At 39.9% G+C, this 14408-nt stretch overlaps 1 non-coding gene across 1 annotated transcript; it reads left to right on the forward strand.

Annotated features, from left to right (window-relative positions):
* Positions 1 to 7519: 7519 nt before the first annotated feature.
* LOC138814431 (small nucleolar RNA SNORD35) lies at positions 7520 to 7605 on the forward strand. Its single transcript, XR_011368006.1, has one exon. It is a non-coding gene; the product is annotated as a small nucleolar RNA SNORD35 (small nucleolar RNA).
* Positions 7606 to 14408: the final 6803 nt, after the last annotated feature.

A 14408-nucleotide genomic window follows, 5' to 3' on the forward strand; every position in this document is an offset into this window, starting at 1 on the left:
CAGAACCTTCATCATAAAGGGGTGTTGGATCTTGTCGAATGCTTTTTCTGCATCTATTGAGATAACCATGTGGTTCTTATCCTTGCTCCTGTTGATGTGATGAATAATATTAATTGATTTGCGTATATTGAACCAGCTTTGCATCCCTGAAATGAATCCTGTTTGATCATGGTGTATAATTTTTGGGATAAATTGTTGAAGTCGATTGGCCAAAATTTTGTTGAGAAGTTTTGCATCAATGTTCATCAAAGAAATGAGTCTATAGTTCTCTTTCTTTGATGAGTCCCTGCCTGGTTTTGGGATGAGGGTTATGATGGCTTCATAGAATGTGTTCAGTAGTGAGCTTTCTCTTTCAATTTCATTGAAGAGTTGGAGGAGTATTGGTGTGAGCTCTGCTTTGAAGGCCTTGTAAAATTCCGCTGTAAAACCATCTGGTCCTGGACTTTTCTTAGCTGGGAGGTCTCTTATTGCTGTTTCTATTTCAATGCTTGATATGGACCTGTTAAGCTGGTTTAACTCATCTTGGTTTAGTTTTGGCATGTCAATATTTGCTAGGAAAAGGTCCATTTCTGTCAAGTTCTCAAACTTATTAGCTTAAAGTTTTGAGAAGTATTCCCTTATAATGTTCTGAATCTTGGTTGTTTCCGTTGTGATGTTTCCATTCTCATCTCTGAGTTTATTAATTTGGGTGTGTTCTCTTCCTTTTCTGATAAGATTTGCTAAGGGTCTGTCAATTTTGTTAAGTTTTTCGAAGAACCAACTCTTTGTTTTGTTGATTCTTTCTATGGTTTTTTTGGATTCTAATTCATTTAATTCTGCTTATTTCTTTCTGTCTACTGGATTGGGGTTTATCTTGCTGCTCTTTTTCAAGGAGGTTTAGATGTGTCATTAAATTGCTAGTTTCAGATCTCTCCAATTTGTTGATGTAGGAGCTCAGAGCTATAAACTTGCCTCTGAGTACTGCCTTTGCTGTGTCCCAGAGGAGCTGGTAATTTGTGTGTTCATTTTTGTTCAATAGCATGAACATTTGAATTTCTTTTCTAATCTCTTCCATGACCCACTCATGATTCAGCAGTGTGTTGTTCAGCCTCCGTGAGATACCAGACTTTCTTTGGTGGCTTTTGGTGTTGAGTTCTAATTTTATTCCCTTGTGGTCAGAGGGAATGCAAGGTATTCAATGTTTCTGAATTTAGACAAGTTTGCTTTGTGGCCTAAAATGTGGTCTATTTTAGAAAACATTCCATGTGCTGCTGAGAAAAACGTGTGTTCTGATGCTGCTGGGTGAAATGTTCGGTAGACGTCTGTTAAGTCTAGTTGACCTATGCAGCAGTTTAGATCTGCGGTTTCTCTGTTGAGTTTTTGCCGAGTTGATCTGTCTAATGGGGAGAGTGGTGTGTTAAAATCTCCAACAATTAATGGGATCTATATGGGATTTGAGGGAAAGTAGTGTTTCTTTGATAAATTTGGGTGCTCCATTGTTTGGCGAATAGATATTTAGAATTGTAATATCCTCCTGAAGGAGATATCCTTTAATTAGGATGTAGCAACCTTCTTTATCTCTTCTCATGAATTTTAATTTGAAGTCTATTTTATCTGATAGTAGGATTGCAACTCCCGCCTGTTTATGGGGGCCATTTGCTTGGTAGATTTTGTTCCAGCCTTTAACATTGAAAATGTGTTTGTTTTTACAGGCAAGATGTGACTCCTGCAGGCAGCAGATAGAAGGGACTTCTTTTTTAATCCAACTAGACAGTCTGTGTCGCTTAATTGGAGAGTTCAGTCCGTTAACGTTAAGAGATAGGACGGAGAGGTATTCGGGAGTTCCTGCCATGTTTTCCACCATCTTGGGGGCTGCGAAAACTGGGTTCTTTCTATTGTTCTTGGATTCTCAGTTTGGGTGCAGTTTCTTGGCCTTTGTTGCGGTCTTGTTGGTTTTCTATGTGTAGGACATATTTAAGAATCTTTTGCAGGGCTGGTTTGGTGGAGATGTATTGTTTCAATTTTTCTTTGCTATGGAAGGTTTTTATTTGGCCTTCAGTTATGAAGGAGAGTTTAGCTGGGTACAGTATTCTTGGTTGATAGATGTTTGTTTTTAGGGCATGGCATAGGTCATTCCAGGCTTTTCTTGCTTTGATTGTCTCTGCTGAGAAATCTGAGGTGATTCTAATTGGTTTCCCTTTATAGGTGATTAACCTTTTCTCCTTGACAGCTTTAAGGATCTTTTCTTTGGTCTGAGTTGATCCTGTGTGGATTATAATGTGAAGGTGGGATGTCCTATTCTGGTCTGGTCTATTTGGGGTTCTAAAAGCTTCTTGTATCTGAATAGGCCTATCTTTTTGTATGTTTGGGAAAGTTCTCTGCTAGGATCCTGTTAAACAAATTTTCTAGACCATTAACTTCTGTTTCTAGGTGCTCCTCTACACCCATTATCTTTAGATTAGGCCTTCTGATGGTGTTTTGCAGGTGTTGGATAGATCTATCATATTTCTTGGACTTGTCTTGGATGGTTGTATGTTCTTTCTCTATAATATCTAGGCTGTCTTCAGTCCCTGAGATTTGATCTTCTGCATGGTCTAACCTGCTGTCAAGACTCTCTACTTTGTTTTTTATCTCTTTTCCTTCTAATTGGTCAGCTTTGATGGCTTCAAGTTCTTTGTTGAAGCTCTGTTTTAGTCTTGTATGAATTTCTTTACTTCCTTAATTTGGTGTTCAGTGTTTTTTCTCAAATCACTTAGTTGATTGGTTATGACTTCTTTTGGACTCCCATTCCTTCTGTTGGGTTCCATTCAGCATTCCCTTTGTGGTCTCCCTGACTTCCTTCAGCTCTTTGTTAATGGATTCCATGATTGCCTTTAGTGATCTTTTTGTATTCTCTACCTGGACTCTCAATTCCTGTATTACTCTTTGATTAGCTTCCTCCAGTTCGTGGGATTCCTGCAGTTCTCTTTCCTCCCGTTCGTGGGATTCCTGCAGTTCTCTTTGAGTGTTCTCAGCCTGCTCATATCATTCCTCCCTTTTGCTTTGAGTATTCTCAAGTTGTTCACGCAAATCCTGTATCAGTTTTTGAGTAGCTTCCTCACGCTTATGATATTCCTGTATAAACTTTTGGGATGCCTCCTCTCTCTCCCTTTCACGCTCATACAGAGTCCTTTGTAAGTTGTCAAACTTCTCATTTATCATGTTTGCCACCAGTGTTTGTAGAGCTATTTGGGAACTCTCCTCTGGATTGTTCATTATCTGTTCTGCCCCCTGATTTTCAAGATTGGGAATTGAGATACCCGGATTTGCCATTTTTCTTGTGTTTTTCCGGCTTACTCTGCCCATTTGAGGTGAAAATAGCACCAGTTTTGTGCTAGAACACTATCTTAAGGCAACCATCAACCAACGTTTGCATTTATACAGTCAATAGTCTACAGATACAATCTAGTTCAACAGATACATCTATTCAACATCAAACAACTATATGTTAATGGGCTTCGAACCGCAGAGAAGAATTTGGAAAACCAGAAATTTTTAGGGTTAGGGAGAGATGTGGGTAAAAAATAGGAATAGATTGGTGTGGGGAGGCACAGGGAGAGTTAACTATGTCCTAATCTCAATGCAGGAAATAGGCTGGGTAGGATGCAAGTAAAGAGAGAGAGAAAAAGAAGAAAGGGAAAGGGAAATGAAAAGAGACCAGAAAACAAATAGAAACATAAAAATTAATATAGTTATGGAGATTGAAAGACCATCTATTTAGAGAGGAATATGAATGTATTGAAAAAACAGGAGGGAGATAGAGGAGATGTGAAAAACTTAAAAAAATGCTTGAAATATTATATAGGTATAAAGAGGTAGTACTGCTACTAAGGATTTTAAGTCTCAGAGGTTTTGGATTGAGTAATAAATTTGTGGATTAAGTGTGTACACAATGGGGGATAGGGTCTACTAGTTAACCATGGCTTTATCTCAGGATGTGCAGGACAAGAGTTAAGTCACATACAGAAGAACAAAAGAGAGGAAAAGGTGAAAAGGACAAGAAAGGGAGAAAAAAAAAGATCAGAAGTTCAGTAGAGCTAGACGAAAAACAAAAAGATAATTAAGAAAGAAAGAAAAAGAGAAAGAAGACAAGAAAAGAAAGGAAAATGCACATTCACGTATTCCTAAAATAAAAATTATAAGATGGAAAAAAAGTTACTGGAAAACAATTATATTTTCAAAAAAGGCAAAAATTAAAGATTAATAAAAGTTTTAGAAAAGGAGAAAAATTTTTATGTATATAAGGTACCAAAAAAAAAAAAAAGAAACAAGAAAAGAAGAAAAAAAAAGTACTTTGATTTTTTTAAAATTTTTTTGGGAGGGGTGGAAAGAATCCTGTATCTCCCTTTTGTCTGGAACCATCCTGTTGTTGGAGTCTCTGGTCAGCTTGAGGTCCTGTGGCTTGATTGGTTTCTTAAGTCAGTTTGTTCGAGCAGGCAGAAAAATGCTCTGCTTTACCCAAGATTTTGAGATCCCCCTCACAGGTTAGTTTAATGGGAGGGTGATCTGCTTTGAGAATCACAAAAGAGGGGGATGCAGTGATGAGGCTAGGTTCTGGTAGGGTTGAGGCCTTTCAACAAACAGTAGCTTTTCCCTGGGGCTATTTTGTGAAAAACTCACAGAGCCCAGCCTGGAGCCATTCTCAGGGTTTCTGTTTTTCAATTGATTGTGGAGGCTGCTAGAGGGAGGGGCAGCCTCTGGCTCTGGTTACCCAGTGAGGAAAGCCACTCCAATGGCTGGCGCCTGAGCTGGGTGACTTTTCCCTGGATGGAGCTGAGTCTGGCAGGTCACTTTGCCGTTAAGTTCTTGTGACCTGCTAAATGACTCGTTTTAGTCCAAGGCCTGAGTTGCAGCTAGCAGCTCCTCCGAGCTTTGTCCATATCCAAGATGGAGATCACCGGTGCTGGGGGGCGAGGGGTGGCCTTCCCTCCTCTGCTCCCTGAGAAGGAGTGAGGAAGTCGGGCTTGTACTCACGCCAAGTCTTGGATCCTGGGTCGTCTCTGTTCTGCAAACTGCAGGATGAAGATGTCCGCTCCTTGTCGGTTCTTGCTGGTGTTGAGTAAAATCCTCTCGCCCGCTGCATCTGGCTCCTTAGTCCCGGACTCTCTGTGTGAGCGCTCAGCTATGGCCGCGGCTGTGGTCGCCGCTGCGACCCTGCCGCCACCTCGGCGGCTGCTGGCAAGCGCTCAGATGTGTCTCCTTGTTTTGGCTTCCCCTCTCTTGTCTAACTCTCTGTCCTGTGATGGCACACTTGGTGTGATTCTCTGGCTTAGGACTGTTCACTGGAACTCTAAAACTGCTTTGTATGCGAGAGCTTGTTCAGATTCCAGCTTCTCCTCCGCCATCTTCCCGGAACTCACATTCATTTCTTTAGGTGGCAAAAATGTAAATTCCCTGTGAAGTAAAGAAAGATGAAGCATATGGAATAAAAAGACAACACAGGTCATAGCTGGGCAAAATAGGAATTTCCAAATAATATCATCAACACTTTTTTGATAACTGAGGTCCAGACCTTTACTATCATTTTGATAGTCCCTTTGCAGTACTCAGAAAGACTTTAGAATAATGGAAATATTTTAGTTTGGGGAAGACCTCAACAGGAAACAGAGCCAGTATTCTATAGGTAGAATGAAAAAAAAATGATTACCCATTCTTATAATCAAGAACAACTAAGAACGTGTAAATCTTGGTGAACTGTGATGGTCACACAAGGGGTGAAATAATTTTTACTGCTCTGTCATAACATCTGGCTACCCAAAACAATGATGTTGGTATTTATGATTAAGAGTTGATATTTCCAAAACTCTTCACCCATCAAATACATCAGTACTTACTGGGTAGAGCTGCTTCTATCTTTAGACATAACCAAGTGATCAAGAACCAAGGACATTTTCAAGCTTAGTATCCAAAGAGTCCTCAGCCTCCATAATCAGGACTGACAGACCAGGAGCTGGCCTCTGTCTCTGAGGATACAAGCATGGAACCCACACCTGTCCTGGAGATGCTCAAGTGAAGGAGGGAAAGGATGGACTTATCATTGACTTCCATATATCCTGGGGAAACCAATGCCCAGTGCTCACAAGTAGTCAATTTGTGCATATTGTACCAAATCTCTAACAACTCTCAAATAGAAATGGAAGAAGAAGAGAAAAGATAATAATGTCCACACTAGATTTTGGAGGGACTTCTTTGGCTATGCTGGCAAAATATAATGTGTCCTTTCTTCCACTGCTTTATTTTCTGCTTATTTTTTAAGATCCAGTGGTGTTCATTCTCCACTTTATTGGACTACATTATATATCAAAAAAGTGTTAGTGTTTTACAGTGAGATATGACAAAGTAAACAAGTCCCAAGAAACAAATAACCTCTTCTTGTCATATCATTTCTAGATGATTCCATATTCTGGGCCCCATATATGGTATTTACACATGCACATCTGAGGGAAGCTAGGAGGGCAAAAAAGTGGAGGAAAATGGGTGAAAAAATAGACAGAGGGCCCATTGGCAGCACTGGTCATTGATGAAAATGAACTAAGCAACTCAAGAGTGGTGATGGGAGGGAGGGAATGGGAGAGAAAGAGGAAACAGGTGATACTGAGCAAAAGGAGAGAAATGTACATATCACACGATTTGTAAGAAACAACTTTATTGTTAAAGTCTGAAGAGTCCATAAGCTTTGTAGATCAGACAATGACAAGATGCATGGTGAAGGTTAAAATGTGTTAGTGATTTTAGCTAAGTATAACTATGCCACAATACTGTGAAATTTATATAATTATTTAATCTCAATAAAGAAAAGTGTTACTGTTTTAAAATACTGACTAAAACATTGAGTAATATGTATTAAAGTTTCACATTCTTGTAGAAATCAATTAGTAAATTCACTATTAATTTCAATATTGTATACATAATCTCTTTTTCACGTCCTACAGCAATGGCTCCCTTAGAAGTCTGAGATCTGAGGATCGCAGTTCAAAACTAGCCTAGACAGAAAAGTCTGTGACATGCCCTCTCTAATGTACAAGTAAAAATATGGGACTAGAGGTATTTCTCAAATGGTAAAATGCCACTTGTGAATTAGAAAGCCAAGAAAGAGAGCTTGGGGCCCTGATTTCCAGGGCTGCTGCACACACACGCACACACACATGCACACACACACACGTTTTTATCCATATTGAAAATATAAGTTGATTTTTTAAATTCCCTTTTCTTCCCTCCACCCAACTCTGAAAATGTCAATCCTGTCTTTAAATTTATTTTTAAGCCGGGCGCTGGTGGCTCACGCCTGTAATCCTAGCTACTCAGGAGGCTGAGATCTGCCAGCTCCGGCAAGAGAGACCGAGAGATTCCTATCTCCAATAAACCACCAGAAAACTGGAAGTGGCGCTGTAGCTCAAGTGGTAGAGTGCTCGCCTTGAGCTGAAGAGCTGAGGGACAGCGCCCAGGCCCAGAGTTCAAGCCCCTCGGCCGACCAAAAATAAAATAAATTCATTTTTAAAAAAGCAAGTGATGTCTTTTCTCACGATGGTCTATGGATGCCACTGTGGGCAGTGCTAATGATGCCAAAGGCTCAGCCGATACCAGGAGATAAAAAGGGGAAAGGAGAGAAAGAGAGAGAGAGAGAGAGAGAGAGAGAGAGAGAGAGAGAGAGAGAGAGAGAGAGAGAGAGAGAGAGAGAGAGAGAGAGAGAAATACCCAATATGTTAAAGTCACACAATCATTAAATGAAAAACATCCTAATATGTGTAAGCAGAAGAAAAGATTTGCCTACACATGGCAGGTGTGACACCCCAACCCGGAGAAGGCCTGTAATAGTAGGAATAGGCTCTGGATCCCACCGGTCATCCCTGGGCCTGCTGATCAGGATCTGTCCTATATTGGTGCTGCTGAACCTGGGCTCAGACAAGGGCAAGGCCTTGCTATATTCCAGAGCCTCGTGCAGCCCCTCATGCTCAATGCCCTGGTCTCCTTCCTGATGATGCTCATTGTCCCATGCCTCAAGGGCTGCTGGGAGTATCCTTCCCCTTCCAGAGCAGAACCCTGAACCTCATCTTTCCCCAGAGGGGCCAAAGCATGCCCAGGAGCTGGGCATCTGGGACACACTGTTTGTCATGTCTGGGGATGTTCTGATGCACACAGTGAGGCCTGTGCCCTAGGTTTGTTGGTCTGGTAGGGATGGATCTGGAAGCCCCACTCTTGCTCTAACAGGTGGGGCTCATAGACCAACCAGACTGGGATATCTCTGTGTACCTTTTGAGTAGGATCTGGCAGCCTACTGCTTTCCAATTTGGAAAGAAACTCCTTTTGTAAAAATAAAATACTTTTGAGTTAAATGAAGAGGTAAAAGACCTCTATGAGGATCACCTTAAAAACCTGAAAAAGGAAATTAAAGCAGAACTAAGCAAGTGGGAAAACCTCCACTGCTCCTGGATTGGGAGAATTAATATAATAAAAATGGCAATATTTCCAAAGGCTATCTCCAAATTCAATGTAATACCTATCAATATCCCAACCACACTTTTCAATGAAATAGCAGAAGCAATCCAAAAATACATATGGAACAATAAAAGACCATAAATAGGAAAAACAATTCTTTTTTTAAATTTTTTTTATTGTGAAGATACTATACAGAGGGTTACAGTTACATGAGCAAGGTAATGAGTACACTTCCTATTGAGCATTGTTACCCCCTCCATTGTTTTCCCCCTACCATCTCCTCCCTCCCTACCTTCACCGGGGTTCTTTTGTTGTTTTTAATTGTGATTAAGTGATTACATAATTTCCCAAATTTCACAGTATTGAGGAATAATGATGCTCATTTAAAGTCACAAGTTCATTCTAACTTTCCTGGACCAAATTGTCTATGACGGTCTATAACATATGACAGTGTACACATATACACCAGACATGTGATCAGCAACATGGGGATATTTAGTGGTGGTTCAACCAGATGAGTGGAAGTTCTTTGTTTCTTAAGTCCTGTTAATTTTGGCGTATCACCTAACATTGGAAAAAAAATTCTTAGCAGAAAGGTTAGCACTGGAGGAATATCAACACCAAATTTCAAACTCTACTACAAAGCAATAGTAATCAAAAATGTTTGGCACTGGCACAAGAACAGGCATGAGGACCAATGGAATAGAACTGAAGACCAGAAATGAACCCACAGACACATAGCCACCTAATATTTGACAATGGAGCTAAAAAAACAGAATGGGAGAAAGCCTTTCCAGTAAATGATCCTGGCCAAACTGGTTAAACACCTGTAGAAGACAAAAGTTAGATTGGTATATATCAATCTGCACCAGAATCAACCCAAATGGATCAAAGACCTTGAATTAAAAGCAGACACCATGAACACATTACAGGAAGGAATAGTAGAAACTCTAGGGCTCCTTGGCACAGACCAAAATTTTCTTCATAAAGACACAGAAACACAACAAATCAAAGAAAGTTTGGACAAATGGGAATGCATGAAACTGAAGAGCTTCTGATGGTAAAGGACATAGCCCACAGACTGGGAGAAGATATTCATTAGCCATTCAAAGGACAAGGGTCTCATATCTAAAGTGTAGGTAGAACTCAAAAAATTAAATCCCCCAACAACAAATCCTCAAAGAAACAACCATCCAATTAATAAGTGGGCTAAAGACTTAAAGATAGATTCTCTGAAGAAGAAATAAGAATGGTCAATAAACGCATAAAGACATGCTCAATTTCTCTAGCCATAAAAGAAATGGAAATCAAGAAAACGTTGAGATTCTATCTCACCTCAGTTAGAATGTCTATAATTAAGAAATCTAGTAACAACAGATGCTAGAGGGGATGTGGCCAAAAGGGAACCTTACTACATTGTTGGTAGTATAAACTTGTTCAACCATTTTGGAAAGCAGCATGGAAGTTCCTCAAAAGACTCCACATAGAGCTTCCCTATGACCCAGCAATCTGACTTTGGGCATTTTCCCAAAGGATCACAAACAAGGTCATACCAAAGTACCAGCACAACCATGTTTATCTCAGCATTATTTACCATAGCTAAGATATAGAACCAACCCCAATGCTCCTCAGTAAATGAATGGATCAAGAAACTATGGTGTATAAATACACATTGGAATTCTATGCCTCCATCAAAAGAATGACATTGCCCCATTTTTTAGGAGATGGAAAGACATGGAAAAATTATATTAAGTGAAATAAGCCAGGCCCAAAGAAACATAGGTCTCATGGTTTCCTTTGTTTGCAATGACTAGACATGACTAGGACAAGCAGAGAAGGTCAAAGACCGTGTACATATGACCATATTAGATGATATTAAGTGAAATGGACCCCAAGACAGGGACACAAGTGTTTTTTTTTCTTTCTTGATATTGTTTTTAATGTACTTATAATGCACTATGTGACTCTTTTGTTTCTTTTGTATGTTCTTCCCCCACAGTATAACCCCTGTGTTCACTGTATTTGATTCAGGTGTTCTGCATCTTGTATATACATTTTTGTAATTTGGGGAAGGGATAAAGCAGAATGCTTAAATGGAGATGCAGTTTGACCCATTGTGACCATGAGATGTACAGGGCACTATGTTGAAAACAAGCTTCAAGTTATTGGGTGTGGGATAGAGATAGGGGGAAGGGGCACGGGGAGGGGCAGTGAGAGAAGTTGGCAGGTGGGATAGAAGGGATGGTAGGAGAAAAACAAAGGAGGGGGTAACAATGCTTGATAGGAAATGTACTCAGTACCCTACTCATGTAACTGTAACCCATCTGTACAGCATTTTTACAATAAATTTTTTTTTCCTGGCTTTGATTAGCTATTTAGTTCAATGTAAAACCTAATTTATATTGCTCAATTCTTTTTTGTTGTTGTTGTTGGTCTTAATGCTTTAGCTCTGGCCCTAGGCATTCTCCCTCAGCAATTCAGCCCAAGGGAAGAACTCTACCACTTGAGACACAGGGCAAAGTTTGGTTTTCTGAGTGGTTTATTGGAGGTAAGAGTTTCCCGGAGTTTCTTGCTCAGGTTGGCTCTGAACCTTGATCCTAAGATCTCAGACTCCTCAGTAAATAGGATTATACGCATGAGCCATGGGCACCTGGCTATTGCTCAATTATTTTTATGCTAAAAGGCCAGTGTTTGACTGTTTCTACCTAATATTGCCTGAAGAAAGTTAGAGTGATACAATTAGATGCATTTTGTAAACAGCAAAAGTAACGGTCTGATATTCCTCAAGTTTGTTAAGTTTGGACTCTTAGTTCAATGTCAGTCTACATGTCATTCTCCTGTTCTTCCTATTTTAATACCAAATGAGAAATATCAATACAACTAGTTTGTCTGAGGATAATTACTTTACATTTTTAAACATGTCATTTTGAGATCAAATGTTTCAAAGAGTTAATTGAAAATGCAATTTTTAAAAACTCACTAAGGAAACCAGGTGCGGTTGACTCACATCTGTCATACTAGCTACTCAGGATGCTGAGATCTGAGGATCAGGATTCAAAGCTAGCCCAGGGGAAAGTCTGTGAGATTCTTCTCTCTAATAAACCACAAGAAAATGGAAAGTGGCACTGTGACTCAAATGGTAGAGCACTCTCCTTGAGCTGAAGAATTGAGTGATGTCACCCAAGTCTAGAGCTTAAGCCCTGTTATAGGGTCTGGTGGAGGGGATTCCACATTCCTCCTGATGGGGACTTTATATTCCACTAAGGTCCACCGTGCAGAGACAGCCTCATGTAAAAAGTTGCAGAAGTGAGTAACTGACCAGCCAGGGATGCAGCACAGATCCAGGATCTGAGACTGGGAACCCTAGCATTCCTCAAGCTGGAGTTTTTAAGAGGTAGGTTACATAGAGTTACATAGATGAGCCATGCAAAGTAGGTTTGGGGCATTTTCATTGGCTATAGTTATATGACCTTTAAATTCATTTGTTCTTTACAGTAAATATCATAGGTACAAATTTACAATGGGCTGCCCATAGTGGGACCACTGGGTGGTGGTTTTTAATTGGTGGTCATAAGGCCCTGTTACTGAGGCAAGCAACCAAGGTTACAGAAGCAAAATATAACAAAAACATAGCCTTGAGTCACAGGAACATAGGCAAAATATAATCTTGATTTGGTAAGCATGACTAATACTATTAATGCAATTGACACTATTAAAATTATTTTTATTATAAACTCTTGACTAATACAGCATCTCAGAGCAGCTGGTGATAAGCCTCAAGGTTGTCAGCAGCCTTCTGCAAAGCTGCCAGCTTGGTAACCTTGATTGAGAGAGTGATGTTCTTTTGGATTTTAGCAAGGATGGAGAAGCAAAGGCTGACCAGTAGTCAGCCTTTATATGGGGTTTTCTTTACCAAGAGTTTTTTTGCCCTTTATTAATATAAACTGAGATATTACAGCCTCACGACTGCCAAAAATTCAGTAAGGAAATAAGAAATGTAAAGGAAAAGGGAAGTTAGTAAATAAAAGCCCTCAGAAAGGAAATTGAGGAAACAAATTGTTTTCATTTGGGTAAAAAGTGACTTGAGAAGCAAACATTGTCTTCACTCTTTCCAACCAAAAATGTTCAAGTAGCACCTGATCTGAGTAGGTCTTGAGATTCATAAAATAGAGCTTATTATAAAATAAATGGTATTAAATAATTTGGTTGATGATCAAGAAAATTATTAATCACAGATGCTGGTGGGTATGTGGCCAAAAGGAATAACACTGTTGATAAAATGAGATAACAAAAGTTATAATATTACATGAACATTACACATACAAACATGTACAGGTGTTTGCTACATCTATGTTTACATATGATGAGTGTTTGTCATGATACTACTTAGAAGCTGAATTGTAGAACCAGGTACCATTCCAATCAAGCCATGAATGGAAAAAGTAAATTGAGTCACACAGACATAATAGAGGCTTGAGAATGCAATTATATTTGAGTCAGGAATATGGGAGGAAGTGGAGATCATTGTGGTCAGTAAAGCACCCTGACAAATACATCAATAGTATATAGTGGACACTGTGTGGAAAATGAAGTATAAAACCTATTGGTGGGGAAGGGAGGGAAAAACTGTGTGACACTGTAAAAACAGAAACGTACTCATTACCTGATTTACATAATGGTAACTCCTCTGTACATCACTTTTACAAAACAGATAGACATACAGACACACACACAGACACATAGTTAGATAGATAGATAGATGCATTATCACCCAATACAGATCCCCAATATTTCTCTCATTTTTGAAATGTGGGCAGAAGAAATCTTAGAGTAATACAGTAGATATCAATGACAATGAAGTAGAAATTTTAAGGTTTGCCATAAGGGATATCTGACACATGGTTCAGGAAGACATAGTAAACTTCGCTCCTGAAAGAGATGGAGGTCCATGGAAAAGAGAGAGGAAAAGGAAAAAGAGAGAGAGAGAGAAGGGGACTTGTGTTGAGCCAGGATAACAGCAAATGTGGAAGTGACCTCAGAGCCTGGGGAACCTGTCACAGTTTGAGGGAGTTGTGACCAGGGCAGTTCAGGGAGTGGCCTCAGCAGGTGAGAAAGTGACCTCAAAGTGTGGGCTCCTTTCCTGACTCACAGTCATGTGATTGACAGGTGACTACTGGTTTCAGGCAGATGAAGAGGAAGTGGGGAAAGACTGTTCTCCTGGGAAGACTTAACAGAAGTAGAGTAATAGAGGAAGGGAACAGTATAAAAGTTTGTTCTCTGAGCCAGGCATGGGTGGCTCATATCTATAATCCTGGGTATAGGAAGCAACAAGGATTTCTACCTCAGAACTCAAGCCAGACTTGGACCCAGCACTGACCCTCTTGCAAGGTCTTGCTACCAACACCATGTAGCTTTTGCATCCTTACTTTTCCAACTTACTTTTACCAAGCCCTTCCTGATAAATATATGGAGCCACATCACATAACCAGCCACCACAGTGGTGCAGGATGCTATTCTGTGACCTTGTTTTCACTTCTATTTACAGAATATAATAGAGGAAACAGGTAGGGAGAAATGGACAGAGATAGCATCATGTGGCTGTCCAAGTGAGAACAAGAATTTCCCCAGCACACAGGACATGACCAGGACACACAGCAGAGCAAGACCCATCCATATACCCACAGATTCCAGGATCCTCAGTAGGCAGGCCTGCTATGTTCTCAGAATGTCATAGATCATAGAATATCTCTGTCTAACAGTGGATGGCCACAATGTATTGATAGATGCATTCTTCTGGTCAACAACATGCAAACACTAAAGAAGTTCAAGGGTCAGAGTGCAAATGTCCAATAGGATGTGTGTCTTGACCTTGAAGTATTGATCTAAAATCGTTGAATTCAGGGATACTGTTGGTAACTCCTGCAGCAGTAAATAAATGCATTGACCACTTCTGG

This window comes from Dipodomys merriami, unplaced genomic scaffold (genome assembly GCF_024711535.1).
Source record: "Dipodomys merriami isolate MVZ:Mamm:240054 unplaced genomic scaffold, mDipMer1.0.p SCAF_6, whole genome shotgun sequence".
Taxonomy (NCBI): domain Eukaryota; kingdom Metazoa; phylum Chordata; class Mammalia; order Rodentia; family Heteromyidae; genus Dipodomys; species Dipodomys merriami.